The 27,794-nt window shown below is 36.2% G+C and overlaps 1 protein-coding gene and 1 long non-coding RNA gene across 4 annotated transcripts in view; one reads left to right on the top strand and one right to left on the bottom strand.

Annotated features, from left to right (window-relative positions):
• The window catches only part of htr4 (5-hydroxytryptamine receptor 4), a 146,600-nt gene extending 120,011 nt beyond the window's left edge, over window positions 1-26,589 (bottom strand). The window contains exon 1 of one of the 2 annotated variants that reach the window (XM_008420849.3): window positions 25,873-26,589. The gene's annotated coding sequence lies outside the window, so the exon portion shown is untranslated. The remainder of the gene's footprint in view (window positions 1-25,872) is intronic. The other variant, XM_008420850.3, reaches the window with a different exon arrangement.
• Window positions 13,803-15,449, top strand: LOC145553144 (uncharacterized). 2 transcript variants are annotated; one of them, XR_014089384.1, is made up of 2 exons: window positions 13,803-14,409; window positions 15,222-15,449. It is a non-coding gene; the product is annotated as an uncharacterized LOC145553144 (long non-coding RNA). The 2 variants fall into 2 exon arrangements; XR_014089383.1 differs by lacking the exon at window positions 13,803-14,409 and adding an exon at window positions 14,416-14,938.
• Window positions 26,590-27,794: the final 1,205 nt, after the last annotated feature.

The following is a 27,794-nucleotide window of genomic DNA, read 5'->3' as shown; positions in this document are numbered from 1 at the left end:
TTTCCATAGTGGCCAGCAATGGTCACTGGCCATTAAATTTATTGTCACAGCAGTGCAATCATTTATGCATACGTGCAAAGTAAAACTTCCATAATTGAGACACCATCCATACCACAAAAATTAAATGTCACCCACAAACTCTTACAGCTCCTGTTGCAGGTGAGCACCCCAGATGGTCACATGACCGCCACCATATCTCACTGTTGCTATGGCATTCCCTTTCAGAGTGCATCTGTTAGTTTTATGCTAGACGTTGGGAACATGCCAAGTGGAAGTTCCAAAAACTTTCACTTTTCTCCAAACCAAACAATTTGATACCTAAAACCACACTTCAAAATATATTACTAAATAGTTAAAAACAACAACAGTTTTAGCAATCACCCTTAAACTGTCTCATTTCTTCTTCTATAAAAGCCAAATGACAGAAACTGATATTCAATGGGGCATAAAAGTACCTTGTATGCACAGGATCATCACTGTTCTGTCTTACAAACACAAAGGTAAACCCTCAAAGGGTCAGATGAGGTAAAACTTTTCCTTTTGACAATCATCCAAGACGTTAATAGATGCCAGGTGGATCCAATAGAGAAGCTTTCAAAAAATCCAGTTACTCAGTAAATATATCACATTTTTTACTTTTATCAGCAACTTTATGGGATGAAATGATAAAAAAAAAACATATTGGGATAGTACTGAAGTGGCTGCTGTGAAAAGCAAATGTTCTGCTGAAAACTTGGAGCAGCGTACGATGATGCTTGACAGAATCATGGTTTATTTGTGTTAGCTGCCTCGACTAAATCTCAAACCTTTATTAAAGTTAAAGGATGCCATGACAGCACTTAATAACTTCTTTTGTGAAAGCTTATTTTCTTTTAAAACACTTTGTGTATCTTTCCATAAATGGGTGTTTGAGGAGTCAGCCATTAAAATGCTAAAAGGGAAGAAAAAAAGTTTCTTTTGCAGCAACACTTAAAATAATAATCCATAAAATTTTAGGGGATAACCACCTTTATAACATAATTATTCAAATCAAGTGCTAGGAAAATCTATTTTTAGCCTAAATTGCCATAAATGACTTGACTCTGACATTCTTGGAGCAAAGCAGGAAGACAGCTGGCAGACGCTGTTCGTGTCACTGACAGTGAGAAAACTGAGTGAGAAGGAGATGACATGTGTCTGAAGCAAGTCTTCTCCTAGGGGGAAACATGGACACTTCTTGTATAAGCTTTTTTTAAGAAACAAAAGCATACACAGGCATGACAAACTGCTTTTCAATCAATGTGTCAAACAGTTATATATATATAATAAAGGATCAACTTGATAAAGGTCATTTGCTCAGGTAGAAACAGAAACAGAGATGATTATCTGATTTCCTTAAGGGGCGTATTCTGTAAAACTGACATGGTTTGCCTTCATATCATTTTATAATGTCATTTCCTTATCAAACACATACTTACGGAGTGGCATGTTAGCCATTCAGGGGTGTCTTAGCACTTACTCATACAATATGCTACCTATTTACCCAAAGCTCTGCCTTGGACCTTCATTTTCCACCCGAACTCCGGCCCCAGAGAGCAACCCTCAACCAAACTCAGTTCCTCCAGACTAGTGGCAGCACCAGTTACCAAACACCTGCTGGAACTGCATGCCTGCTCATCATATAAACTACAATGCTCCAAAGAATGGTTACAAGCAGCATCAAAGGACAGCAAGGAGAAGTGTTGCAGGCGGCATGTCAGAAAGGGAATGATGCAAAGTCAAACTTCTTTTAAGTTGTTTTTGATGCCTATAGCATTTTACTCAACAACTAAGGTTAGCAAAGTTGCTTGATTTTGCTGTAAAACGGAACTATGTACCTGGAAAATACAGACTACCTCCTTTAAAAACAATTCAAAGATTACATTTGACTGTAAACTCGTACTTTGGAAGTTGAAATGTTCATAACTACAGTTTTCAACACAATGAAGTCATACTTATACAGAAAAATAAAAATAAATTCCAGTTCAGAATAAAGCCTACAAACCTGTCTCACACAAAATGTCACAGTTGGGCAGTAATCAGCATGATATTTTTGTGACACTTTAGCAGAGCTGATATGGTTAGAAAGACTGGGGCTGAATGTGTGTTGGTCACGTCATTCTTAAAAGCAGTTAATGTGACATAATTTACTTATTGCATGATCAATTCTCTGCTGTCTTTTGAAAATAGTTTCAAACAACAGAGGTGCTTGAGGAACACTTGATTTATTCAGTTGGGCACTTGAACAATGGCAGAAATGTGCATCGAGGTTATATGATCAAACCTGTCAGATGAATTATGCTGCAGCTGCAGTTTCTAGACAAACTCGTGAGGCAGTCCATGAGCATTTATGCGGATTTGATTAATCACTGAGGACAAAATACTGTCTCATCTAAAAGGTAAAACATTGAAATAGTATTTACGCAATCTGGATTATTGTATATTTGAGAACTAATTGATTAATACAGTGTAATACTCCAAGTATGAACGAATAAACAAAGGATGCAAAAGTCAACATAATTTGCTTACATTTATATTTAATGAAGGAATCGATTAAAATGAAAGCTTACCCAGCACAGTTAATACATTTTATTGAAATAAGTTTTATTTTAATCTCTTAAATTCAAAGACACCCTTACAGAAGTCAGGTGTATGCATAAAGTAGCATTTGCTGCAACTCAGTTTTTTTTTTTTTTACTTGATCTTCAATTAGATTGTTGTCCATGTGTAAAACATTAACAACCTTTTTATAACTGCTGCCATCACAATCACCTCTAATTCTCTTAACTCTCCCCAAGTAAGAAATCATTAACTTTCATATGATTTAACCTTACCTCTACATCATGCTTTAGTAAAAATATCGTCATTCTTTGCATTCCATATTTCTGTATATTTAATGAAACCCCTAATATTAAGAGGCTAAAAGAAAACAAAACAAAAAGTTGTGATTTGAGGTTGTGTGTTTTCTTTTCAGAATCAGATTCTGACATGGTATTACTGCCTCATGAATGAACTGCCTAGACAGGGGCTGGCAGATGCACTGATGAGTTCTCACCATCCTTGCAGCCTAAGGTAAATAGAGATCCTTTGCAGACGGACATTCAGGAACTGATGTTCAAGTGTCAGCTCGAGGAATGCTTTGCTCTCTCTCTGTCTGTTTTTTTTCCTCTCCAGGGACTTGAAGAGCTGAAGTGCTGCATTTCCTTGGGTAAAGTCTTTCCTCAAAGTGATCTCTTTCCATGTGAGCACTGACAGTTTTCTGAGGGCCCGGATTTCATGTGAAGCAGAAACCCAGTGTCACTGACCAATAAGCTCAGTCTGTGTCTGTAAGACCAATAAGCTCAGTCTGTGTCTGTAATGTCATTAGCAACCAGGAAAACTGACATAACATTTCATAAAAGTATTTATTTTATTGTTCTCTTGTGTCTGTTTCGATTCTCATGCATTTTTCAAAGGTTGTTTTTATCTGCTTCCTTCTTTTCCTTTCAGTGCAAAAAAGGCATGTCTCCACTCTGTGGGTCAATTTTCAAAAAATTGAATAAAAGAAAAGGTCAGCAATCTGTGACAAACTGCTGTATGCAATCAACTGAACCTGCAGTGAGATGTAGAAATATAAAGTTTATTTTTTGTTCATCTTGTTCCGATGACTTAAATATATTGTTGAACATTATCCAATTATCCAGAACATACCTGTCATCTGCAGATAATTAGAATGTTTTCACTTATACGAATGCTTTCCTTACCTTTTTGGAATGTTTTCAACATTATCTGTTAATTTACAGTTTGACATATTTCTTTTAAAATGTTTTCAGCCCATACCAAATAAACTGATTTCTCCACATTCAGAGAAATAGATATATATACTATTTTTTATTACATCTGTCAGTGACAGTGACATTAAATGTGCTGATTTAAATCACTAATTTAACTGTACAATCAAGTCAAACGTCACATAGATATAGAATCATATCTATTAGGATATAAAGTGGTGCAAAAACGTTTTGATGTTTCATCACAACCACATACAACGCCATTATATTTGAAAAGAAAAACCCCAACATAACCAGAATCTAAACTCTCTAAGCTCACATTCACCAGAGAGTAAATGACATCAACTCTCATCACAGTCTCTCATCAAGCACTTGTCAAATAAAGTTATACTCAAGCTCCATGTACTCTTCATGTTTCATATAGCTAACATTTTCCATCAGTCATGGAAATTATACCTGGACAACTAACAAAGAGCGGCCCGCAGCTGAAGCCAGTTGAGTACTATTTGTCTCTCCTACTGCACTAGTGGAAGCACTTTGGCTCCAACTACAAGTGGAGTTGTTTGGAGCATAACAAGTCTAGAGCTGGTTTCCAGCGGTTGATTGGAAAAATGTCAAGGCTGTTGACAATTTGAAATGGTTACAAACATTGTGCATAACCATGAAAGTCCCTTTTGTTGATTTATTAGACAGAGGCATAAAAATATGTTCATGAAAAAAGACTATTTGTTTCTGCTCCATTGTACAGATTAGATCGCAACAGAAATAAGAGCAATGAATGCAATTTTATTTTGGCAAGAACTCTGCCTAGACCAAAACTATGTTTTTTCTTTTGATATTCAGATTTATTAAGAAAAGAAAATATGAATCAATATTTGGGTAGAACTAATTTATAGAGCAAGAATAGCGAGTTTCTGAAACATAGTAAGTACTTTGTTGGGTCTGACTCCAATTTCTTATAAACTACAGGGAACTGTCAGTTGACAAGCTGTACTATGTGGTGACATAATGAAATGATTTCCAGTAACTTAAATTGTACTTCTCTGGAAATTACCAGGTACTTTCCCTAAACTTACCTGGTACTTCTCTAAACTTGCCAATTGAAGTAATGGGGTCATTACATAGTAAAGCCACAGGCCTGACAGCCATAAATTTAAATAATGTAAAAAGGCAAGTTCCTGACAGTACATGGAGCCAAAACAATAAACATGTTAGTAAACAGTCATAGATGAGTTCCAAATGTGTAGATTGTTAAGTTCAATTCCACGTATTGTGCATTAAAACTGTAAGGTGAATTCTGGAAAAGGGCTTTGTTATTATGATTTTCTATTTCACTCATGTCTACTCCAGAACTGGGTTATGGGGTTGGATTGTAATCCTCTTGTGCATTTTTTTTTCCATCTAGATGATCACGTGCTGATTACCCGTCAGCCAACAAACAAGATTTGGAGCTAAATGTATTCCACACTGCCAGATGTATTGCAAACACGCATTTCATGCACAGGTACTAGTCTTAATATTTATCCGCCTCATCTATTTTCTGAATAATTTCACTTCTGTTTGTGTCGTCTTTCTCTTTGGCTTTTTCAATATTTCTTATGTTGGTTGTATTATGAGAGAGAACTACATCGTTTTCTCTTTCATTTCCAAAAAGGCCAAAGCACTTTGGAAAAGACTTACATAAAATGAGAAAGCACTCAGATCTGGCATTGCTGCACAATCCACTGAGTGGTTTAATTCTGGGACTGGAAATGTTTTTGTTTCAAAGTATCATAGTTAAAAGAAAGTACACTTTCAGTCAGTCCTAAAGCAAATATTAAAGAGACTTTTCCCAAGTTCTAAAAAAGTAAGTAATTTTAACCTTCATCTATACAAACCAAACAAAGCTCCACATATATTGTTATGCTACAAATGACCAAGTATATTTCAAATTAAAGAAAAAATATTAAATGATTAATTAAATTAAAAAATCTGCAGATTTTTCCAAAGTTTTCATCTTATTAATTAATTCATATTCAGAATAAATCAATAGCATAATCTATTACTAAAATAATGATTGGATTAAAGACCCCTAGTTCTCTTTAATCCAGGTCACATCTGATCAGTGAAGTATTTCATATTTTGGATTTAGTGAAATTAAATGAAATCCACATTCCTTGGATAGTAGTGAAATTATCTGTCACTAGCAGTTAAAAGCAACCTGAAAAGTGTTTCCCACCTTGAGCATTGTTTGTAAGCTTTGGGTTTGCATCATATTTTTTTTCATCTGTCAATCTGTCAAAGCTTGTTGATTCTTTAAGATATCCAACATACAGCAGCACAGACAACTCAAAGGTGGCGAGGGATTGTTCTCTGCCTATTTCACCAGACAAAGACATCGAAAATGTAGGATTATTCTTGTATATATAAAAAAAAAGATAAGGTCTAAAGTTAAACCTTTTGTTTTTATCTTTATGAGATTTCCAGGAGGAACCTGCCAGACATCCACTCTCCCAGTATCAGCCCTTGGTTAAACCAGCCTAACTAAAAACAGCTCTGAAGAGGTTTTTTTTTTTTTTTTTTAAATACCAGCATGGATTTCACCATAAGTCCCTTGTCTGCTTCATCCCCAGACACTTCACATACTTGAATAACAACCAAATATTATAAATCAAACTGTTTCTCAGAGTCACATACATATAATAACTCTTATAATATGAAAAAAAACAGACTCTGTTAACCTTTTTTTTTATTTTTGCCTTTTTTTTTTGCAACTGCATTATGTGGACAGCTCTGGCATTTATGAAAAATAAATAGGGCAGAGTTCAATGCTTGACTTCTGACCTTTTTGAGCATCTGGATAAAAAATATAGAAAGTAAATGACCAAAAGACTAAATATGTACAAAAGCACATATGAGCTAAGTTATAGGTTAGAAATATTTATATCTCCTTTCTTCAATATCTGAAAAAAGGAGACATTTGTTCTCAGCAGTATGATAAATTGTCCACCATGTTGAGAAAACATCCACTCCAAAGTTAAAAATGAAATGATGAAAGTAGTACGAGTACCAAACCAGCATTAACACAGAGAGTTCAATGTTTTCACATGATATGCTTATCATAATGCTTTCAGTAATAAAAAAGCATATCACTAAACTCCCATATCCATCACTGACTTTTGAAATAAGATATCAAATTAGACTGTTGACTCCAAGATTATGCAAAATTAGATTTTGGGCATCAAATTATTATTACACACTTAATTAAAACCACTTTCTGACAAAGACACACACACAATTTTTAATACCTCAATTTCTCTTAATCCTTATGATTTTCTGCTCAACGGTAATGAAAACACAGCATTTAAAATTAGAATATCACAACGGATCAATACAAATATTTTAAAAACAAAACTGTGAGCTTAAAAAAAATGTTTAACACATGAGACTTATTGGGATATTTATTCTAATTTATTGAATATAACAAAACTGTTTCATAAAGACTATGGTTATAGTTTTGCATGTTATTGTGATTTCATGCATTTTATTATTTGGAAATGTAGGAAGTGTACATTTTGCTTGCCAAGCCTGACATTGCATAAAGTCTCTGTGAAATGTTGGCTAACAAAAACAGATGGGTCTGGCGATAATCTGATTTAGCACAGAAGGCTCTATTTTAACACATTTAGTTAATGAATAAAAATGTAAAAAAGTGGTTACTGCTTTCTAACTTTCCAGCCAAATTGATTAAAAAAAAAAACCTCATTTTGAACAATTAGTTTTTAAGCATTAAAACTAATTTATTTAAAGAAGAATATTTAGATTTAATAGTGATAAAATCTAAATGTAACATTGTATAAAATATTAGACGTTCTGTTTGCCAAGTTTTAAAAAAACATTTCCCTCCAGAATCCTCCGAAAGCATTTCTCCTTCCGCCTTGGCGGATTCATTCTGCTCTGTTTAGCTTCTGGTCTAATGTGAGACGCTTGTCAAAAATCAAAGTGAATCTTGACTCTACTCCCCAGGGTGAGCATCTCCTCAGAAATGGAGTGGAGTAAATGGATTGCTGTTCAGATCACATCACCGTGCAACATTTGCTATGCGAATGAAGCAAAGTGCTCATAAAACTCACTTCATTAACCATCAACATCTAAGGTCATCACCCACATAAAAACGGAACCTATAACCTGTGGAAAAACCATAAATTGTTTTTATTGGCTAATTTTGCGTTAGAATGTACATAGGCAAACTAAAGATTATCTGTGTGCTCTTGTGTCTTTTTGGAAGTAAAAAACACACGAGCCAGCTGGCGTCTGGGTTGTTAATCAGAATTTGTGCTACGAACAAGGCCAGAGATCATAATTACAATCATGTCCAAATGTTTCTGCTTATCTGTCAAATACTGATAAGACAGTGTTTGACAGAGAAACATTTGTGCTTCCAGTTCAGCACTGAAGCAACGACATTCTTAGTCAATGCAAGATTTCAATCAGAATAACTGTTAAAATAGTACAGATAATATTAATCAGCAGATCTATAAAATAAGAAGCTTAATTTTTTTTAACTAAGTCAAAGCAGTTGGGTTCTGTTTGTACAATAACTATAATATAAACAGAATGGGAAATTGAGCCAAAGCTGCACAAACACCATAATGAATAAAACATTTTTATTTACAACAAAAAGGATATCTAACATGTAAGATAAAGAAAAGCAGAGCTAAAACAGTTATTTCACAGTAATGGAAGTTACTCAAATCAGTCAACGGTGCTGCAGTTTAATTTACAGAAAGCCAAAAGAAAAGAAAAGAAGAAAAAAAACTCACAATGTGCATGAATTTAAATCTTATCAACTTCCATATGTCCACTCCAGAAACATTCCCAAAAAACTGATAGCAAAATAATGTGAAAGGCAATTGTCTGCAGAAATCTTTCAAGACTTGTGGAAATATTCCACTCCGAGATAAAAGCCGAGTGTCCATATAATCATAAGATAAGAGAAAGTGCAATGGCTGCAAAATGTTTAAGAACAATTTTCTTCCAACTGAGTTTCCATGTTACTTAGAGTTGCTACATTTATTCTGATTCTCACTTGATACAATTTATGGATACAAACATGTGGAACAGCAAAAACTCCAAAATACTTTTTACACATGTATGGAAAAGACAATTCTTCCAAATCCAACTTTTGAAATAATTTTGTCATTCAGAAACAAGTTTCCATGCATACGTCTCTTACAGCAGCTCACATTTCCAGCTCTGATAGTATTTGCTACAAAAACAACAGTGATACACAGACAAGTCATTCAATTTTCAGCTGAATCTCCCTTGACTGCTGACTTATCAGTAATTCACAAATCAGATCTTTGTCTACTTCGTGAACGCACCATACTAAGTGCTACAAGGTTGCAACAAGATCCTTTGATGTAGCTGCTGTTACTGAAATGAGACAAATTTATAGTTAGGATAGGAAAGTGTATAACATAAAGTTAGGAGACGCACAAAAAGTGCAAGAAGCTATATAAAAGAAAATATTTTATACATATTAAGACATATTTGCAGTCCAATGAGAGAGAAACACAGAGTGAGAGAAAGAAAATAAGGTATCCAGAAGATAACAGGAAGGCTGAACACCAAAGTTGGTCAGTTTCATCCTTTATTAAGGAATATGTTGTATTTGGCAATGTAGGCAAGGCTCTCGCATTACTTGGTTTAAAAAGCACAAAAGAAGAAAATATGGCTTTCCAAAACAACATTACAGAGATTTACTCCACCTCCACCCTTCTAATAGTTTTTTTTTAAAATGCTGAGTTTTCAGTTGACATTTTCGCAGCAACTGCAGTAAAGGACAAATCATGCTTTTTTAATCAGCTGAACTTGAACAATAAAAAAGAACTGCATGAATAAAAAAGAACGAGAGAAAACTCCAAAAAACATTAAGGCAAACATTTGAAAATAGCATTCGAAGATAACATATCAATGCAGAATGTTTAGAGCGCGACATAGAAACAAACACATAGCAAAATATACTTGTGTGTTTCAGTTTAAAAAGGTGTCTGAGTGTTATTGGAGGTGAAGGCAGGCTCCATCAGCCTGAAGCCTGCATGCATGCATAAATAATGAGGAACTATATTTGCTTTTTCACATTTAGGGAACTTGGCTTATGCACTTATCTGGAGCGACATCGAAAGGGAGCAAGCAGAAAGGTTAACACCTTAACAAGAACAGGAAGGAAGAGTGCATATCAAAGTCAATCTATTTTGTTAAATAAGCCATAACATGATGGAGAGCATTTTAAATCGAATTAAATATGGCATTATATGCTATAGTTGTTGAACAGTTTGAGCCATTTTGACCTTTCAAAAACTATTTGGATGGTAAGTCATGAAAGTCTTCCTCGAAAGAAGGCGGATATCGGCTGGTTGGGTAACAGGAAGTTCAAGGAAAGTTGAGTGGAAGCAAAAAGTTTGATAGAAAAATGTCTGCCACTGAAAAGGGCATCAGTGGTTCTGAAAAGCTTGTAAAACAAAGTTTAAGAGTTCTAGTGAGATTTACAAGGAGTCTGGAGATCAGCTTGAGTCAACACTTCAAAAGCCAAACATTTAAATTTATCAAAATTAATATTCTAAATTTCTAAGTATCTGAATTTTGTGATTTTGTCAGTTTATACACCATAATTATCACAATTCCCAGAAATAAACGAATGAAACATATCACTCTATGCGATGAATCTATACTTAATGTTTTCAGGCGGAAGAATCTGATCCTTTTTCACCCACTAATGACTGGAGGAAACCAGATTATTTTTATCTCTTTGCAGAGAAATCTCTGTCTGTGAGGATCATTGAATCAGCTCTGCATTTTGAGTTTCATGTAAAGTGGTTCCAGTGAAACCTACACTGCAGCATAGGCATCAGGATCCTATTTCTATATGCCAAATAAGATGGTACGTAGAAAGATATATGATGATCCAGATATATGATCATCCAGATAGAAACATGCACAAATAAATTATACATACATAAATATTTCAAAATAACTCATGAAAGCCATATTTGCATTAAATATGAAGAAATTATGTGGCACAGATTTACATAAAACATGTTGATTGTACTCCTCAAAGCACAGTTTATATTCTTCTCCTTTAAAAAAAAGATGGTAATGGTTTGTAGTTTGCTAATGACATGTGAATTATGTTATTCATTTTAATGAAGAATACAGTGGGAAGAGGCAGTGCTGTGGAATGGCTGGATAGGTTTAAAACCACTGGAAATAAGTAGATTAAAGAGCAAACTGAACTAAAATAAACCAGACCTGGAAGGTTAAAGTAAGCAAACACATAAATCCAGGATTTTCAATCACAGTTTTGTTATGCACTAAGTGTAAAACCTAAATTTAATCCAAACCCAAACATACAAAATTACTGTGATAGTATTTGGCTTCAAATTGTGGAGGGAGTTGTTTATCAGAAGCATCAGACTTGGGACGTGATACAAAATGTCATTCTTGATTTGTCATTGAGGAACTTGGAACACTGTCCTTCAAATCTTGGCCACTTTTATCTTAATCAGGCAGAAGCATCCAGGTAATTAGGTTTCCATCCAAATATATGACTGACAGGCAAGACATTAATGACTGTCATTTGGAAATATAATGGATGTTTGTACATTTTGCAGACTTACTAAATGTACATCTTCCCTAATCTTACAGTAACCTATATGTTGTATCTAAATAGTTAAATTAAACTTGAATTAATCTGAGTTTCTTTTCACCTGAGAATTTCTTGAAGGGATAGAGCGACTCCAATACAATATTGCCGTTACATTTCATAATGGTGTCGTTTTTGGATAAAGCAACAGATCCGCCCACATTGACTGGATTTGAAATTGAACTTGTCCAAAGAAAATTTTAAAAAGTTGCAAGGGGATTATCTTTTAAGCCTTTAACAGAGGCATTAGGAGGCACACACTGGGAAAAAAAAAACCCATCATGCTTTTGCATTTTTATGCTCTGACTCCATGTCTGCACCATGCTCAGAGCATCAGTCTTGTATGTGAAGTTTGTTTTTCCCCTGTATCTGACAGCACGGCCTTAACTGCATAGCCTAAACCCAACCAACACAGCTTTCACTTCCAGTCACATTTAATTATAGGATTAAATCTGTGTTTCAGATTGGATTCCCATTTTGAACTGGACTCTCACAGCTGCCATAATTATTTTGCGCACATAAATTACTTGTCATGAACTTTGCAACTGCTACCTTCCCACTGCTTGGCCTCTGAGGACTGTTAAACTCAGAGTACTTCTCTGAAACAACAAACCCGCAACAGCATTTATACACAATGTCTTAAACGAGTTACACCAGTTCACAAGGATAATGCTTTGATTGCTTGCATCTCTAGACAAATGTCACTTAGAAGGACATTTGTTCAAGATATATTTTCCCTGGAGAGAAGATCTTAAACTAATATGCAACAAAAAAACAAATGTATCCATGATATAGAAAAAATATTTGTATAGCATACTTTTCATGTATTAGATATTCAAACATATATTAAATATATGAAGTTTGCTAGTAATTGGAGAACTAACATTTTGTAACTATCTATAAACAAAATATTTAACTAAAAGTGCTTCAGATGATTTAAAATAAAAGTGTGCGCTGGTTTGCTTTAACTTTAATGCTGCCTGTCATCACTGTCCTCTGTGTCTGCCCTTTTAAGTTTGTATTTCATTTGCCCTCACATTTATGTCTTTTCTTTGCCTTTCAATGAATTCTGATGCCCTCTGTAGGTTTTCCAAACATTTTTAGCTTTAAATCAATGCTCCTCGTTGGGTTTTTTCTCTCTGAATGCCTGATTGACGTACATGTTCTGTATTTTTCACAGGCTCTTCTGGTTTTCTCCTTTTCAATATTCTTTTGTCATTGCACCAAACAACTCCAGACATGTCAATAGTATTCCTCATACTCATATTTTTTTATTTTACTTTTAAAGGATTTCCATGAAATGGTACTGGCCATGTTTTTGCTAATGGTGGGACTCTAAAAACATATCGACACAATAAGCATTCTCAATTCATTGGGGATGTTTCTGCTGCTGCAACATGTGTTGGTAATTTTGCCTCGCCTAGCTTTGCACAGGGAAAGTTATTTCCAGGTTTATTCCAGGTTGTTTTTTGAAGCTAAAATGAACCCTTGGTGGCCAAGAGAAGCAACTTTGTCATCCATCGCTGTTGTTTGCATTTGTCGCTTGTATGTCAAACTTATAGGTATACCCAAGGGCGTAGGAACAAGTTTATCATTGGGGGGGACACACATCGGAAACTTGAAAGATCCATAAATAGCTTGAGCAAAAATGTCAAACAATGGTGTCATCAACATATTACTCTAGTCTGACCCCTTGTAACGCGTAATCTCACGTGTTACTATTTACAATCCAATAATCAGATTAAAATTACGTATCCAAGTTAAGTATTTGTGATTATTTTTAGAAAACACATATTGTTGCTTTCTTCTTTTTCCTTGGGGAGATAGGTTTCATATGTAACACCAGCGACACAAACGTAAACGATGGAGGGAAAAGAGATGCACATTTTATACCTGATGGATGAATTTTTCATTGAGTGATCAAATTACTCTTTCAAAGTAACTATGCCATCCATGGCAATAAACTAACTACACTATAAATCATATGTGTGTAGACCTGTCACAATAACAAATTTTGATTTTTGATAAACAATATTATTGTTGTTTTTAGACCATTTTTAAGTAATAAATGTTAATGGGAAAATTATAATGCAAGAACACAATCTGAAAGATCAGTAAGCTTAAAATTATAAGGAACATTTAACACTGCAACTGGAAGCCATTTCAAATATCCAAAATAAATAAACAAAACGACAAATAAAATGAATTTTGAAGTCTTTGTAAATAAAATTTTCCTTCAAACAAAGGTTTAGCTGAGACCAAAGCACCAATCTGAAAGTTTTTATCATACAGTTTTTTGTAGAAAGAAAGAGAAATATAAAGAGAAGTGATAAATCATGCCAATGGAAATTATTGAATTTGTTTTAATTTATCATGAGCACGGAGCTCGGTTCATTGTGCGCGTTGAAGCGGACACGCAGCGGCACGAGCTGACGCCGGCGCATGCGCAGCATGTCGCAGCGCCTCGTGCATCTCTGGATCTTTGCAACTCGATGCGGATCACGCGCGCCGCTCTCCCAGGCGGCTCCAATGTAAACCTTAACTATAAACCTTGGGGCTGGTACAGTTTATAATCAGTTAACTCACACATTGTGATTAACATTAGAGTTGCTACCTGTAACTACCCTGGCTCCCTGGCTGGACTGGCAGTTTTGGCGGGTCTGAATCGCTGCCAACAAAAAACTCCGCTTCATCTCCAAGACAACGAACAAAATGTGTCCAGTTTTTGGCTTTTCCTTGCTCTCTTTTTTCCATCCTTCTCACGTTGCCGCTCCACTCCAATTCAAAAGAGCAGAACAAATTTTATGTTTTTTGAACAATAACCATTTTTGTTGCTAAGAGATGAGTGTGTTTACTGGTAACCAAGAGCCACGAAGTGAACTTCAGAGTTTTACTTTAGCGTAATTTGCCAACGGTAAATGTCTTGTATCTAATCAGGTAAGCGTTATTTCGAAAGAGCTTTTGTTTTATAAACTACTTGTTATTAATTTGGTTTTAAGAGATTAGCGGGGTTTTTTCTGGTAACGAACTGCTACGAAGTATAAATCGAGATTTTTACTTTTGAGTTGAATGTGTGTTTAGTACATTAGCCGCAAATGACAAAAAAAAAAACCTTTTCTGCAAAATTCACCAAGTGCACAATACTTGTTAGTGTATAATAAGGTGTATTTCAAAAGAGCGGAAGAAACATTATTTTTTTTATCAATAAGAATTTTTGTTGCTATGCTGTTAATCTGTTGCTTAGAGATGATCGCGTTTTCTGGTAACCAAGTTCCACAAAGTTCCTTAAAGTAAACATCTGAGAGAGAGCAGAAGAAATCCTATGTTTTTTGAACAATAACAATTTTTGTTGCAAATCTGTTGCTAAGAGATGAGTGTGTTTACTGGTAACCAAGAGCCACGAAGTGAACTTCAGATATTTACTTTAGCGTAAGTTGCCAACGGTAAATGTCTTGTATCTAATCAGGTAAGCGTTATTTCGAAAGAGCTTTTGTTTTATAAACTACTTGTTATTAATTTGGTTTTAAGAGATAGGCGGGTTTTTTTCTGGTACCGAACTGCCACGAAGTATAAATCGAGATTTTTACTTTTGAGTTGAATGTGTGTTTAGGATATTAGCCACTAATGACAAAAAAAAAAACCTTTTCTGCAAAATTCACCAACTGCACAATTATTGCTAGTGTAAAATAAGTGATATTTCAAAAGAGCGGGAGAAACACTATATTTTTTTATCCTGGGATCTGTTTTAGCCACTGCTCCAGTTTGGGGGTGACTGCCCCGAGGGCCCCGATGACCACAGGCACTACCACAGGTCCCTGCGCTCCTCGGCCCTGTAGACACAGGGTGAATCCTAGCAACCTGCGGCCTCTTTGCCGGGAGCACCGGACGCCACCTGATGGTGTAGACCCGCCGATTTCTGCCAGGATCAGTTTGGTAAATGCCAGGTTGCTGACAAATAAAACTTTCGTCATTAGGGATTTCTTTTCCTCTTATTGATTGGATGTTTTATTAACAGAATCATGGACAAGTGGTTTGGTGACTCCAGCATTTTTAATGAACTTGTACCGCGGAACTGCGGCTATTTTAATGCTCCAAGGATGTCGGGGTCCGGTGGAGGTAAAGTGACTGTTTTTAAAAGCAGTTTTACTTGTAAACAGTTGCCTCTGGCCTCGTTTAGTAGCTTTGAGATCAGCCTATTTGAACTCAGCAGCTCTCACACTGTGCTGTGTGCGGCGGTCTATCGGCCACCGAAGTACAACAAAAACTTTATAAATGACTTTTCTGATTTCCTGGCTGATATCATGCCAAGGTATGACCGAGTTCTCATTGTTGGTGATTTTAATATTCATGTCTGTTGTCCTACTTCACCTATGGCTCAGTCATTTCTTAATGTTACTGATTCTTTTAATTTTGTGCAGTCTGACTGGTGCTATCCATGAGCATGGTCACAGTCTTGATCTGGTTTTATCTTATGTTCTAACAGTTTGTAATTTAGTGATTGGTGACTCATTATTTTCAGACCATATGCCTGTTTTATTTGAGATAACGCTGTCCTGTGCTAAAGCTAAAGCATGCACTGCAGCTCGGTTCTGTCGTATTCTTAACCCTTCTGCTGCTGGTTAGTTTTCTTCTGTTTTTAATCAATTTATTGGTGTATAAAGTGCTTCATAAATAAAGTTGGTATGGGATGGTATGGTACAGTGGTCTTCACCTTCCAGGCCTTTTCCAGTTCCTCTCTGAGGCCCTGGTATTTCTCCAGTTTCTCGTGCTCCTTTTTCCTGATGTTGTAGTCACTTGGTACTGCTACATCCATCACAACGGCTTTCCTCTTTTTTATCCCACCACCACAATGTCCGGTTGGTTTGTCATTACCATTTTGTCTGTCTGGATCTGGAAGTCCCACAGGATCTTAGCTTGGTTATTCTCCACCACTTTTGGGGGTGTTCCCCACTTTGATCTCCCAGTCCATATTCTGCAGATGTTCCTGTACACTATGCCTGCCACTTGGTTATGTCATTCCATGTACACTTTCCCTGCTAGCATCTTGCAACTGGATTCATGAATTTACAACAGACACTACCGTAATTTACAGGATCAGAATATGAACTAAATATAAAAAGTATGTTTTTATCATACAGAATGAGAATTTAAACGACTTCATTTTCAGATGTATACATTATTATACATCTCAACTCTATTTACTTTGTAGCAAAAAATTTCACTAATTTATTTTTAAACCTCTCCTCAAGCACTTTTCTTATTGTCTCATGTAATATAAGAAATTATATAATTTCTTATATAATTAATTAATATAATTTTTATATCTTCACACTCTGAAACTCCACCTGGCTCTCCTATGCCTGATCTGCTCCTCTCATAATAAAATAATTTAGCTTATTTGGGGGGGGGGGGGACATGTCCCCCCGTTCCCCCCACTTCCTACGCCTATGGGTATACCAGAAACACTCAAAGGCTTTATAGCTGCTATTGCCACTAACCGCAGAAAAATAAATAAAATGGTTTGGTAGCATTTTTCCCGTACTAAGTGTATTCATCATTTGAAAACTGTCGTTTGTTTTTCCTAACCCTTGACTGATCACGATTTGTTAGATGACCTAAAAAGATTTTGTGACGAAATGAAAATGAAAACATTTGTAACGGAACAAATACCTTTTTGACAGCATTGTATACGGTAGCTGAAAAATAGCAGCCAATAAATACCACGTTCCAAACAAGCCTATGCTATTATATTTTAATGATATACGTTTTGCATATTTCTTTCAGTCCAGCACAATAAAACTGAATGAGAGCTTTCTACAGTGAACATCTGCATTCTTCCATTTCACTTCTGATGATAATTCAAGCAGTTATAACCCAGATCATCCATGCGTTGGAACAGATGTTCCAGCATAAAGCTGGACTACTTGATGACAGTGTTTACATGTTGCAAGTATTAGAGCATAAGATATATTACTTTTATCATTTATGTCTAGGCCATTTAAGTCCCATCTGTATACATTAGTTTTGAAAACATTTATAAAAATATGTCAGGAGGTATGTTTATAAAAAGTGTCTGTTTCAGCTTATATGCAGCTTTTGAAGTGTGTTGTAGTGGCTCACCTACACTTCACACATTTCATCCAAAGTGCTCCAAAGAATATATAATGGCTTTAAGTGGCTCCACGCAGGACATAAAGGTTTTCTGACATGTTCTGTTTATATTTCTGTGACTTAAAGTCCCAGTTATGCCTTGAAAAGGAGCTACATAAAAAAGAAAAAAATCCATCTTAATTTTCTGCTGTTTTTTTCTAATGCATTATGTTGTGGAGCTTTGATTCATTTTCGTCATACCAGACATTGAGTGTGGCTCATTGAGGCTCCATACAGAGGCCAATCTGACAGCCAATGAATAGAGCTAATTACCCCTATTCAGCTGCTCCAGCACAGACAACAGAGGACCAGGGAGAGAGTTTAACATTTTGACTTGGCTCAACAACATGCAAATCGCATCCTCTGCATGTGAAGCTGTACTGAACGTGTTTGTTACTCTAAACAGAAGATTACCGCTAGTATCTCAAGCTAAATCTTGGCAAAATCGATTTAGCACATTTACAAATCCTCAAATGACGCGTTTAAATGATGTTCTCGGTTTGATTGAGTTGTGATTTTGGCCAGTGGCTCCAGGGCGTTTAAATCTTTTCATCAAGCATAACATATTCAAGCTATTTCAGAGATGATAGGAAGAGGAAGCGGTTACTTATCTTCTCAAAAACACATCAGAGATGTTCAGCCACGTAACAATTTGGTGATCGTGGGAATCTGGCCAAGTGTTTCACTCACTACTGTGCACCATCTTAATGTTTTATCTGGGTTAAGTGATGTATTGTGCATATTGTGTTTACTATTTTTAGCATTTTGGATCCTTTAGGTTTTTACAAAAAACCTTTTCTGTCACTTTTGTAATCTTTTAATCAAATGTTTCATGTGTTCATGAGAAGTTTATACATTTTCAGATGTACCAAACAATCAGATTAAGGATTCTATGTTAAAAATGAATTTGCACCAGTTTTCTACCAGTCTTTGTACCTTTTGCAGATTTTCAGTCTGCCTTTGATGTTTGCATTAGAGGTGACTGTTCTGCTTTTCTTCTTGTTACATGACTGCCCTCCAAAAGTCTTTTACTTATCGTGCATGCAAATTGTCTTACATCCACCTGATACCAATGCTGAGCAGGCTTTACATTATTGGTATAATTATTCCAGGGAAAAGTACTCGGAAAGGAGACATCATTGGTGCTTGTTGATCAGTCCAGATACAACATTGCAACTTGTTGTATCATGAATGTGTTTTTTTTTTTTTATGAAGAGTGTTATACTTTTAAAAAGTGCTTAAATTAAACTCATGTCCCATTTCATGTGGTATTCTTTAAATACAAGAAAGCCAGTAAAAAATAATGACTTGGGTGATTTTTAAGAAAAAGTCAGGATTGTCTTTTATGTTTGCATTTTACTCAAAATACTTGTTGAAATCTGAAAAGATTCTGGAGAAATACTTCCAAGAAAAACTATTATTATTTATCCATTCTAAACAATATTCCAATAAAATCCTGTTAATTAAGTACGCTTGACAACATTTTCTGTTATTTTAAGTGTTCTACATTTCTGATGCATTTAGTTGCTTTCATAATGTGTTTCTCTACAGCAAAATGATAAATGGTTGATAAGAGTATAAGTACATTGTCAGTGCATTACAGGCAAAGATAATCAGAACTACAAGGACTAGTCTAATGAGCAAACACAATTTTTCCAGCAATCTAATCAAATTAAACAAATGATGTGCAAAAGTGGGAGGAAAACTCCAGCTGCCTTGTTGATGTTAATCTAAATTATATGGCTTGCATGTTTGTATGCATTCATAATTCCACAGAAGTATTAATCATATTTTACTTAAGTTTCAGGGAATATCCTTACTCAACTTTTTCACTACTGCTAGAAGTTTGCTGTTAGTATGATGCATGTTCATCACCACATCATTAGAAAGACAAACGACAACAGAAATATGGCAAAAATCTTTGAACTTTCCAGCAAGAGGAAACCGAACAGCCTGGAGAGTAGAATCAATCCCTTCATGGGTTGCGTTGGAGCCTATATTGGTCTCATTTCTCTCATATCTGCAATGCTTCTGACAGACTCCTAAACCGGGACTGCTAGGCTTAATGGGAATGTCTCTGCAGCCTCCTTGCTCCCTGGTGAGACGCATTATTGTTTTGCCATGAGCATCCACCTTTCGCTGCTCTAGGAAATAACCGCACTCTTGGCGATTGGAGCGATAATAATGGTCACTCAGACAATGGCACAGAAAGGATTGTATGCTACATTTGCTACTGTGAAGCCAATCCTCTCTATTCTGTCATATTTCAAGAAAGAGCAGCCAACACAGAAACTAAACTTCTACTAAGTTCATTCCAACTTTTTTTTAGTTTTTTTGCTCAATTTCCCTTAAAACAAGATAAAAACATATGTCTCATTCTCTATATAAATGAATAAAGGAGCTGAATTGTACAAGATTGGCAAAAAAACAACAACTCAAATCATTTGAAATATTAGTTTATTATTTTATTTTTGAACAATTTAATATTGGGTTGTCACTTTAAAAAAAATATGAAAATGCCCCCAATAAAATATTTTAAGCCACGCCACTGTATTGGGTAAGAATAAGGTATATTCTGTTTTCACGTGTATTTAAAATCAATTGCCCCTACTGAGGACCAAAGTGTATTTTCGTTCCAAGCAGTAAAATGTTTATTTTTTAGATTGGACTTTAAATGCCAATACACTTACAAGCTTCATTCTGTTGGTGATGATCTTTATGTTATATTGGATTTTTGTTGATTGTACCACTTCACTTTGACTCATCAAAATAAAGTGTAAAGTTGCTCGTTTAGATTGTGTTAATAATTATTACAGATCTTGAAGTGCAGAATAGTTTAAGGTTGAGATTTTGTTGAGTTTTCACCTTAAGCCCTCACAGAATGTGCATTTAAGAGAACCCTGAATTTCATAAACTTATACCTGGGATGGGAGCTACAGAAAATTTGCTCAAATGTCTGATCACAAAACTCCCATCCCCATCATATTCTTGTCCGGTCACCTCTATGGGTCGTGCCAATTACATCCTGGCAGGTGCTGAAAATGCATTTTATCAAAGTGCAGACACTGCAGTTGATTGTGAGTTTAATACAGTAAATTAACCAGAGTAGCTCCTTGGGACACAGCAGATGTAGTACCAGATGTGTTACAAACACAGCCACAGAAACATAGAATGACAGTTAAGACATTATGGAAAGCAAAGAAAGTCACTATTGATCCTGTGCAAATGTTTATGCGTTTCCACCAGAATAAGCAACTGACCCCTGGCTCATATCAGTGTCTTTCCTCCACGATGCATTTAAAATTCAAGCCCCAAATGATTTATATCTCCATTTTGGAGCTAAATAAGCAACAACAAATGATAAATGGGCTGTAATAGTTTAACTCTTTCAAGTCCAGAGGATTCCAAAGTGCTTCACACTACATTCAGTCATTCACATATTCATACATTGCAGGTAGTAAGCTACTGGATAGTAGCCACAGCTGCCCTGAGGCAGTATGACAGACCCCTGCTTCATATCAGGGTGAGGTTGGCATGTAGCGGCGCCACCAGGGCATCTGACCACCACCAGCAGACAAGGCCGGTGAAGTGTCTGCCACGGACACAGCAACTGAGGCAGATGGAGCAAGGATTCAAACCAGCAACCCACCGATTGGGGGACGAGCTCCTATCACTGTCACCACCAACAATAACAAAGCAAAAATATTGAAATCAGTCAACAAAAATGTGGTTCAAGCTAAAGCTAAGACTGCAGGAGCTTATATGGATGTGGGTGAGTCATGTTTGTCACAGAATGATTGGCACAGAAAATCATTGATAATTCAGCAATAGACCACAACCTTTGATCATTTAAGGGCCTCACCCTCCACAGCAAAACTGTCAGAAAACAAATTATTACAAAATTAGTTGTCAAAATCTAATAACAAAAAGGCATTTTCCTTTTCACTGGAGGATTTTTCCCTCACAAGTTTGCTAAAACGAGACGTCTCCTTGACTTGAAAGTTTGTGGCAGAGTTTAAAATGAAACCGTGAAAGAGACAGAAACGGTGCCACCCACCCACACTGGAGGCAACAAACATGAGCTCACTGTCAAACTGAACAATAAAAGAACTGGAATCAAGACTACTTTTATCAGTCTTTTGTGATGACAGTTCAACCCACCCATTCCTGCAAACATCTAAGAAAGTCAAATTAAGTTTTTATCTGTGCACTCCAAAAAATTGAGTTACAGGAGAAATGTCCCAGGAGGGGCTTGATGTGAAAAGACAATTGCTCAAAACCCCAATTTTCAGCACAAGAAATAACTACCATTTCTTAATGTACTACTAGCACTTTAAATGCATGCCGTTAAGACTGTGTACAATGCTAGTATTTTGTATAATGAGACAGTATACTGAGACAGACTCTTCTTCTGTTACCATTACTGCTGTGCTGGTCGCAAGTCTGTCAAATTGACCCCAAAAAATCTATCAGAAAAATAACAAACTGTTCATGTATTCCTACTGAAACCTTCCTTATAGTGTAAAAGTCCTTAAACAAGGGACCAATAAGGAAAAGAAGCAGCATATCTAAAAACCAAAAACAAGTTCAGGTTAAACAGACTCTTATTATGTAAGAAATTGTGACTGCAGACGCAGTTGGTCAATTCACAGAAGGCCAAGCAGAAGCAGAGCTGATTTAATACAGCTCACAATGATCTCAAACACACCTAAAGTGGTTTTGAAATGGATACAGTAAATGCACCCTAAGCTTCTGGAATAACCTTCATGAAGCCCCACCCCATTTAAAACGTGTTGAGGTCTATGCCAGAAAACCTAACAAATAAAATGAACTCAAATTCTGCCGAGAAAAGTGGTAAAACTTTTAGTCAGATTGATGCCAGAAGCTTGTAGACGACTAAGCAAAAGATGGCAGAACTTGATAATTCACGCAAATCAAATATCAGGTTGGCATGATGCATGTAAGAAAATCTTCATCAATGTAAAGTAATTATCAAAACATAGTAGGAGCATCATTGCCTAAAGTCCACCACCATCAGTCACCATCTGCAGTGGTGTTGTGGCTCCCTCCAGCCTCGTCAGCTTCATATTTACATCATCCACCCCGCATGCAGACTTATTCTGCCCCTTCATGTATGTAATGACAAACTACTGAGTGTCAGCACATTAACTGACATTCTGGACTTTCTGCCCTGCAATCAAAGTTTCTTGTTGTTCTGTACAATGTGTACCAGACTGCGTGTTACCAAACCACTTAGCATCAAAAGTTCTCCATTTGCTTCCTATATTGACAGGTCTATACAACAACATGGTAACACAGGCTGGTTAAACCATGTTGCTGCATTCTGATTCCAGACAGACAATGTGCATTTTAGTATAAAGAGCAAATCAATCCAACTTAAATCTTGCATGTTGATAAAAATAAGATAAGAAAAACTGCATATCAGCATTCAGACTGATATGCAGCCTGAATGCTGATATGCACTCTAGACATTTTTTCATTATCAAACACACACACACACACAAACATGTGCATACACACACATACTGCAGCTCTTTGGGGCTATCCACTAATTGAATTGAATTTATTTACTTTGCAGATGAATCAAAATAAGGTGGAATAACAGGTGGATCAGTAGATATGTATTAAAGTGCACATGCATTTCAGCATTACATGAAGAGAGCCAAAATAATTATCTGAAATATGTTAATCCAAGTAGATCAATTTTAGACACTCAATTATTGGCTTTAAAACTGCTTCATTGTTCTTTTTGGGTACTAAATTTATAATTTTGTCATTTTAACCGATACAATCTTGGCAAAACCTGCCATCATGTTATGTAATTTACCACTTGTAGATAAGTAGGATAAGGCTGAGTTGTTACTACTGTTTAGGGTCATGAAGGCAAGGCCTTATTGTTGACTTTGTCAATGAAGACTTTGAGCTTGAACAACGTCCTCAACCACCACTGGAAGAACCAATGGTGTCCACAATGTAATAAAACATGTCAGTTGCTAGGTTTCAGGTTCATGGATCATACTCCCACAGGACCGAAGGGGGCAAAGACTTTTTGAACTTGATATGATGTTATAATGTTGTTCCCTCATCAAAAACACACCTGGAGTGTTGCTTTGATTCATGCATGTTTGAGAAATCCTTGAATCTCCTGTAGCAGACATTGCCTAAACGCTTGCTCATTCAAAAAAAACTGTCTATTTCCAACAAAGTTCCTGCTTAGAAATGCAGTTTATATACAATTATATGCCCTCTAGTGGACAACCTGAGAAAACCTTAAAGGACAGGAAAAAAATAATGCATGAAGAATAGTTGATGAATAAAAATGACAGTTTTATGCCAACTACAACTTCATCTATATTTTCAACAAGCTTAGGTTTATTTGTAATTGTGAATCACAAACATTACCTAACCAAAAACAAGCCAACAAAGGTTTTGCCACTGGAGATGCATCTGTTGGTTTTCTGAGTGCGACCCTTTGGCACCATCCCCCCAGAAACAAACAGCCACTATACACAGCACTGTACTTTCCATCACTGCTTAGAATTCCCCAGCAGGGATCCAAAGGTGGATGCAATATAACATATTACCAGTGGGTCAGCTCATAGTTAACCGCACAGCATAAAACATAAAAACTGCAACAAAATGCCTCAAATATTTTGCAGAGCACAATATTTCACTTACTTTTTATAGGCTGTCAAAAAAATATCTGGGTAAAATTTCACTTTTTGCTATTTTGTAGAATATATTTGATGTCAAAATTTTTAATTTATGTCATTATAAAATAAATAAATTAATAAATAAATAAATAAATAAAAGTTATAGATGAGGAATGAAAATAGGAAGCTCATGGTACCGGTATGCCTTTAGTAATTCACAAATGCAAAGAATAGTTAAAATAGTGAATACAATCACAGGCACATCTGAAAACAGAAAAACAGAAGCTGATCTGTATTGAACTGTGTCTAAGGGAATTTTACAATCAGATGCAGAGCTGTTTCTACAAGCAGGAAAGGTAGAAAGTGGTAAATGTTCTTTTCTCAACAGTATCGCATAAATAAAATCGTCTCAGGAAATCTATCCCCTATACTAACACCTGGAGTCGTTTGTGTGTAAAATTGCAGTTCTCTGGCTGCTCTCCAGCTCATCTTGCTTGTCAAGGGCAAGCTCCAGACTGTAAACTGTAAATTATAAAACTGTGATCCTCCAATCAACATCTGAGCCAACGAAACGACACATTGTACCTCAACCTTTGATCGATGGAAAATGGATTGTCTGCACGATTAGACCATAAATATTACATAAAAGATTGCAATCACAGGCCTTAGCCCAAGTCATTGTGAAAACGTTTGAGCACAGAGAAGACAAAACTGTTGTAAAAGAGTGATGAATTCAAAATATAAAATCCCAGAACTTCATACTCAATTTCTGAAACCTAAAATAACTTCTAATGTGAAAAATAAAATAAAAATAATTGACCTCCACAGTCCAAATCATCTATTTTCATTCAAACACTGGTCACTTCCTGTCAGCATGGCAATCAAAACTTGACAATTGAAGTATGTCCTACTGTAACCTGTCATGATCAAACCTGTAATACCATTCCAGCCAAATGAACGACACATTAACCAACCCATTATCCAAACATTTAACAGAACTGAAAATACTGGCTTTTCAACTTACAGGATTTGGTGTTCCCGCACAGCCTCCTGCTGCAACAGGCAAGAAGCATGTGACAGTTCACTCCGTGCATTTATCCACAGCCCTCCTTATCAATGGATCACTGATCGATTTAAAAGGGTAGCTACAACCCCGCCCGGATGTGCAGGGGTCAAATGTACGAAAACGTGCATTTAGATTTAAACTGTTTTGGTGCATTTTACAGTGAAAGTGAAATGAAACTTGGCAACAAACGCCATACAACGTTATGGGGGATTATCCACTAAATCCTTCTGAATGAAGAAACAAATCTTTATGGATTATAAACCCCTGAATTAGACCTGGTGAAACACAGAGGTATAAAAAAAATAAATCAAAATTACTGTATTCCTAATATGTTCACTTATTTGGGGAATTCCGACACTCTAAAAGTGGTTGCACATGACAGGTGGAGGCGACGCGTTCTGTAGTGTGTGAGCGACAGCTTATCTGAAGAGTTCACCCTTTCACGCAGAACATAAACAAACTGGAAGCGGGCACAGAAATGCCTGGCAGAAAGAAGTGGAGTTCACTCACCATTTCTCTGTGAAGGCGCCGGGTCCTGAAAGCATGTCACGACACTAAATACCCATGAGCCAAAACCCCGCTGCTCTTCAGTAAAACAACAAATAAGTAACAGAGAGAGCAAAAAAAAAGAGAAAGAAACCGCAGGCTGTAGTTGACGGTCGGGACTGCTCAGCTGAGTGGAAGGAGCGCAGCGCAGCAAAGACCAGTGGCGGAATTTGGAGACACGTCCGTGCGCAAAAAGCCGGCGAGCTGAAGAGCGCGCTGCTGGTTGGGACTCTGGAGACAGGGACACTCTGTAAAAAGAGGAGTGCAGAAACCCCTGCAGAGAGTTGAGGGAACCTCGAAGGTTTTTAAAGGAACCGCGGATTGTGTCCGGTCAGTCGGCTGCGGAGGAGTTGACGCCGTTTCGCTTTGTGTAAACTCACAGTGGACATTAAACCGCTCCGGTCAAGTCCCTCCTCCTTTCTTCAGCCCTGAAGTAACGGAAGCACTCACTCGTTCTCGCAGTCTCCGTCACCGACACACTACATTTAACTAACACGATCCATTTGGTCGAGGCTGTCCCTGCTGACGCGCTACTGATTGAAATGACCTGTGCACTTGTAAGGAGGCAAACTTTAACTTTCAATTAAACACAAATCTTGAGCGCACAAGAAATATAGGATTTTTGTTGATCTGCAACAAAATGCAACTTTTTGTTATTTTGTTCTCATGTGGCCAGCATACTGCTTTTAGTCAGTGTACAGAAAACAACACGTAGATGAAGCAGATAAATTAATAAGAAGTTAGATTATTTTCTGAATTCAGTTCAAAAAGAGAAACTTGTGTATTTTACAGTGTAACATATTTAACCATTTATGTTTGGTTCAATTATGGCCACAAGTAATAAAAAAAACACATTCAGATTGCAAAAACATTTTAATTTGACATGACACCAATATATAAAAATAGGACTTTATTACAAAAATATTAAGTAACAAGACAAAAAAGAAAATATGTTTTGAACTACCACATATGTTTCAAAACTGTTTACATCAGTTTTGAAACATATGTGGCTTTACAGAAACAATAAATAAATAAATAAAAAACCATCATACTCACAGTCAAACATGGTGATGGTGGAATGAAAATGTGTGGTGCTTTGTTGGACCTGGGTTAAAATCATAAATGTTTACCTTTGAAATATAACCTCTGGTTATCAGTTGGTGACCTTTTAATTCAACCAGGTTCTAGTTATGCAGTAGAAAAGTCATCAAAAGCACACCAGGAAGTTCTTGGCTCAAAACTCATAAAAGTTGTGTAGTTGCCTAGTCAAAGTCCAGATTTAAATTGGATTATGAAAAGTCATGCCATGGTCTTAAACAGATTTGCTCATATTTAAAACCTTACAACTTTTTATGACATGAAAAACTGTCACAAAAAAGCAAAAAGAGAACAGCATTTTTTTTACAGCACAGTGTACATGTATTAACAAAAGAAATGTGAACCGTATGCAACATACATATTTTATTTCCTTTCTCATCCAAATATTGAAACAGACATGAAAGCCTTGGAAAAGAGCTGCTTCCACAGAATGTCTGTTCAACAAAAATTCCAGTAAACCTTTTCACACCTTAAACTATGTTTTCTGGTGTTGCACTTAATGGCTTGATTATTTGATTATTCAGCTAAATACATTTCACAAGTTCTTACTAGAAGATTTCCTAAACAGTAGTGGCATTATTAAAAGTTTCTCTAATAAGAAGATGTCTAATTAGACATGTAATTATAATCACCCCAAACTTCCCTCCGGGCTTAAATTAAAGATAGCATTGCTCATTAGTGCATTTACATGCATTTAAAAGCACCTTATTAACATTTCCCCTTTTTTATGCGCAGCAGGAACTTTGACACCTTTTGCAGATCAAAGTCAGTGCGGTTTCTCCTTCAGT

The sequence above is a fragment of the Poecilia reticulata genome, chromosome 10 (assembly GCF_904066995.2).
Source record: "Poecilia reticulata chromosome 10, P_reticulata-male-v2, whole genome shotgun sequence".
NCBI lineage: Eukaryota > Metazoa > Chordata > Actinopteri > Cyprinodontiformes > Poeciliidae > Poecilia > Poecilia reticulata.
Note: the sequence above shows the minus strand (reverse complement) of the source record. Positions and strands in the feature narration are given on the sequence as shown.